Source organism: Henckelia pumila, chromosome 3, assembly GCF_033568475.1.
Source record: "Henckelia pumila isolate YLH828 chromosome 3, ASM3356847v2, whole genome shotgun sequence".
NCBI lineage: Eukaryota > Viridiplantae > Streptophyta > Magnoliopsida > Lamiales > Gesneriaceae > Henckelia > Henckelia pumila.
Genome location: NC_133122.1, coordinates 106,411,642 through 106,417,068, shown reverse-complemented (window position 1 = coordinate 106,417,068; position 5,427 = coordinate 106,411,642).

Here is a 5,427-nt window from a genome sequence, read left to right as displayed (position 1 = left end):
CACCTCCGAAGGAAGCACCAGCTGACGTAAGTCCGGAGGAATTGGCCAAACTTGATGCATGGTGGGACCATGACATCAAGACCAAATGCTATATGCAAGCCTCGATGTCTGATGAACTCCAGAGGCGATTTGAGGACACCGTGAATGCTGCTGACATTCACGCTCAACTCAAGGAACTTTTTGGGGCTCAATCGAGGGCTGAAAGGTTCGCTACTGTTAAGGAGCTAATGACGTGTCGCATGCGTGAAGGGACTTCGGTCCGTGATCATGGGGTACGAGTGATTTGGCTCATACAAAAGTTAGCGACCCTTGATTTGGTGTTGGAGCATGAACTCAACGTGGATTTACTGCTTCTGTCTCTTCCTTCTTCATTTGACGGATTTGTGGTAAATTTTAATATGAACAAGATAGAGGCCACCCTTGAAGAGATGGTCAATATGCTTGTGACATATGAATCCACACTTAAGAAGGATAAGCCAACTTTCTTGGTGGGCTCCTCATCTTCTGCTAAGAAGGGGCCAAGTATTAAGGGCAAGAAACGTTCTGCCCCACCCAAAAAAGTCGAGCCCGAGAAGAAGCACAAGACAAAGGCTTCAAACAATGGAAAATCCAAGGATGTTTGCCATTACTGCAAGAAGCCCGGTCATTGGAAGCGCAACTGCAAGGAATATCTAGAGCAGTTGGGAACTGCAAAGGGTATGTTCTATATTAAAATAAACATTTCACTTAATACTACTTCTTGGGTATTGGATACCGGATGTGGATCTCACATTTGCAATGATTTGCAGGTGATGACAAGAAGTCGCAGGCTTAGAATGGGTAAGACCCAGCTGAGGCTCGGGAATGGTTCCAGAGTTGAAGCTACAGCCATTGGAGATGTTTGTTTAATTTTGCAGAACGGTTTTAAGTTATTTTTAAGAGATGTTTTATTTGTTCCGGATTTAATTAAAAACATTATTTCTGTTTCTATGCTAGATAGAGATGGTTATTCTTGCAATTTTGTGAATGGGATTTGCAATATTTACAAGAATGAATGTTTGATTGGAAATGGACAACTTGAAAACGATCTATACAACTTAAAACTAAAAGACGTTCCAATAAATAAATTATATTGATAAACCGGCGACAACAAACAAAAGGAAAATCGATAGTCAAAACCCGGCAAACCTTTGGCACGCTAGACTAGGTCATATTTCCTCAAGGAGGATGAACAAGCTAGTGGGAGAGGGCATGTTTGATATGTCTGATATTAACTCTCTACCTACTTGTGAATCCTGCCTAAAAGGGAAAATGACTAAATCTCCTTTTAAGGGGAAACCTGAGCGTAGTCAAAATCTGTTGGATTTGATCCATACAGATGTTTGTGGACCATTTAGAGTTGGGACTCAACATGGCCACACCTACTTCATTACCTTTACTGATAATTTTTCAAGGTATGGGTATTTATATTTAATGAAATATAAGTCTAAAGCATTTGAAAAGTTCAAAGAATTCAAGGCTGAAGTAGAAAACAAGCTAGGTAAAAGTATTAAAGCACTTCGATCGGATCGAGGTGGAGAATACTTGAGTACCGAGTTTTTGGACTATCTGAAAGAGAATGGGATTCTCTCTCAATGGACTCCTCCTATGACACCACAGCTGAATGGTGTATCGGAGCATCGTAATCGAACTTTGTTGGACATGGTTCGATCCATGATGAGCTTCACTGAACTTCCACCTTCGTTTTGGGGCTATGCGCTTGAAACGGCGGTATTGTTGTTGAACAACGTCCACACTAAAGCAGTGGACAAAACACCATACGAGTTATGGAATGGCAAAGCTCCTAAGTATTCATACTTGAGGATTTGGGGATGTCCTGCTTACGTGAAGCGGACAGTGGGAGATAAGTTGGATAGTCGATCCAGCTTATGTTATTTTGTAGGGTATCCGAAGAATTCAATCGGATATTATTTCTATTATCCTGCTGAAACAAAAGTGTTTGTTTCTAGGAATGCCACCTTCTTGGAGAAGGAGTTCTTATTGGATAAGAAAGGCGAGATGATGGAACTCGAAGAAGTTCGAGAAGAACCCGAAATACAAAATAACGATCCTACGCCTCAGGAACCATTACTAGACACGCCTGAACCTAGAAGATCCGAGAGGACTTCTAGACCTCCTGTTCGATATGGTCTTCTTCTTGAAGGGGATCAAGATGAACCCGACATTGGATGTGATCCAAGAAACTTCAAGGAAGCAATTTCTGATGCGGATTCAAATTTATGGCTTGAAGCTATGCAGTCTGAATTGGATTCAATGCATACAAACCAAGTTTGGTCTTTAGTAGATCCTCCTGATGGAATTGTTCCAATAGGGTGTAAATGGATCTACAAGAGAAAGCTTGGGCCTGATGGTAAGGTATTGACCTACAAGGCGCGATTGGTGGCGAAAGGTTACACTCAAAGACAAGGAGTTGACTATGATGAAACCTTTTCACCAGTTGCAATGTTCAAGTCCATAAGAATCCTTATTGCCATAGCTGCATGGTATGACTATGAGATATGGCAAATGGATGTGAAGACTGCTTTTCTTAATGGAGACATTAAGGAAGAAATCTATATGAGGCAGCCTGAGGGGTTCACATCCATGGGAAGCGAGCATAAGGTATGCAAGCTTCAGAGATCAATTTATGGTCTAAAACAAGCATCAAGAAGTTGGAACCAGAAATTTGATGAAACAATAAAAGATTTTGGTTTCATCAAGAACCCGGAGGAACCGTGCGTGTACAAGAAAGTAGTTAAGGATGCTGTGACATTCTTAGTACTTTATGTTGATGACATCCTACTCATTGGGAATGATGTAGGGATGTTGCAGTCAACAAAGATATGGTTATCAGGTAGATTCTCGATGAAGGATTTGGGTGAGGCATCCTACATTCTTGGGATACAGATCTATAGAAATAGATCTAAGAGAATGATAGGACTCACTCAATCAACCTACATCGACACCATATAGAAACGGTATTCAATGGATGGGTCCAAGAGAGGACATCTACCCATGTGTCATGGAGTTTCTCTATCCAAGTCTATGTGTCCCAAGACTGATGAAGAGATAGAGAATATGACACATGTACCATATGCGTCAGCTATAGGTAGTATCATGTATGGGATGATATCTACCAGACCGGATGTAGCATTTGCTCTGAGTGTCACGAGCAGATATCAAGCTAATCCCGGTCAAATGCATTGGAAAGCCGTGAAGGACATTCTTAAGTACTTACGAAGGACTAAGAATATGTTTATGGTATATGGAGGACGAGAACTGAAATTGGAAGGCTATACCGACTCTAGCTTCCAAAGTGACGTGGATGACTCGAAGTCAACCTCTGGATTTGTGTTCATGCTCAATGGCGGTGCTGTCTCTTGGAAAAGTTCCAAGCAGGACACCACAGCGGATTCCACCACTGAGGCTGAATACATTACAGCATCAGCTGCTGCTAAAGAGGCCGTTTGGATGAGGAAGTTCGTCCAAGAGTTGGCCGTCATTCCTGAATTTGTTGGTCCAGTCCCGGTATACTGTGACAACACGGGTGCCGTTGCTCAAGCAAAGGAACCAAGGTCTCATCAAAGATCCAAACACGTACTGAGGAAATACCACATCATCCGGGAGATTGTGGAAAGAGGAGACATCACTGTCGAACGAGTGGCCTCTGCAGACAATATCGCTGATCCGCTTACTAAGCCCTTGCCAGGACCATTGTTTGACAAACATCGCGAAGCAATGGGTCTACGTAGTATGACTAGTTGGCTATAGGGCAAGTGGGAGATTGAAAGAGTGGGTGCCCAGTGAGCCAACTTGTGGCTATGGGCTTTGATGACTCTTTGTACACACGATCTTTTGTTTAATGTAATTTACACTTTTATTAATGGCAATGACTTTATCTTTCTTCATATTGTTATATTGTGATATACTATTGTTGTTTTGATAAAGACCTTGAATATACTATAGTGTATGTAAGATGTGGTAGAACATGGGGATGTCTATCATGAAATACATCTTATAGTCACTGTATATTATAAACTGTTCCTAGTCGATTGAGCCGTCCGAGAATAAGGATAAGGATCGCTCGAGTTTGAGACTAGCATTTGCGATGCGGAGTACCACGTTTCATTGGTAGGGAACATGGAGATGTTCGAAGCATGCAAATGGATATTCATAGGATGAATAATCGAACTACCCTATCCGGACTTTCCAAGTGGTTATCACTTATCGAGTGGATAAAGTCCGCGGTTTTGGTTGTACACCATTAGTCCTTACTACTTGAAACATCATGGAGACTCTATATGCTAGTACTGTGCTTTGACTCGTTTACCGACTCTATGGGGGTCATCAGGTGTCGGGATTGGGTACAGTTACAACACATATAGGAGTCGATGCATTGTTGTCAAGGATTCACCACATACTTGCGAGTGTGGATATCCTATGCGATCTGAGGAGATATTAGTGTGACAAATCTTTGGCCAGAGTACTTGATGTGATTTAAGAAATGGTTTCTTAGTAGCACATGCGATGTCACTAATTTGATCTTCAAGATGTATTGCATAGTTATCGAATCTTGAGCGACTCTCGATATACCAATGGTTGTTGATTCGATCGGGATATATGGATGAAGGGACCGTACTGTACGCGAACCAAAATCTACTGGTTCTTGTAGGCACTATCAGTGATACCTAGGGAATCATGGGGCGATGTTGCTAGGCGCTTTACCATGATTCGTTGGGCAAGTCGAAAATCGTTGTTCCGAGTCACAAGGAGTTGTGAGCCCACGGCTAGCTGTATCCCTGAACCATTGAGGGTCACACAGTGTAATGGAGTTTTAATCCCCGTTGAGATAGTTAAATTTAAAGAGTTAAATTTAATGAATAAAGAAGTTGGACTTCTTAAATAAGAGTAAGGGAGTAGGATTTCCTAAAATGACATAGGGATGTACATTTTTGGAAACCACTGAATTCGGATTCAGGAAAATTTATCTTGACTTTAAAATGTGCAGAAATGGTTTCTGTGCACATTGGTAAAATCGGTTTATCAATCGGAGTCACGATGAATTTTATATTAATTTCTGAACATGCGGGCTTTGCTTGTCGGGCCTCAACTTATGACTAATGGGCCCTAAGATGTTAGTGGCCTGCATTATAAATAAGTTATTGCAGTACAGAAATTAAACACAACAGGTCATAATTTGAGACAGGTTTTTCGAAAACCCTAGCCTCCTCTCTCTCAAATTCGGCCGCCCCTCCCTTCTCTGCGTGAGAAATTCCGGTCTGTGATTTTGAATTGCAGTCTGGAATAGCGAATCAAATTCGTTTATTCTCTTCGTAGAAAACTTCTGATAGATTTTCTAGTGCAATCTATCAGATGGATTAAACCTCTATTCGTGGACCTGATTGAAGG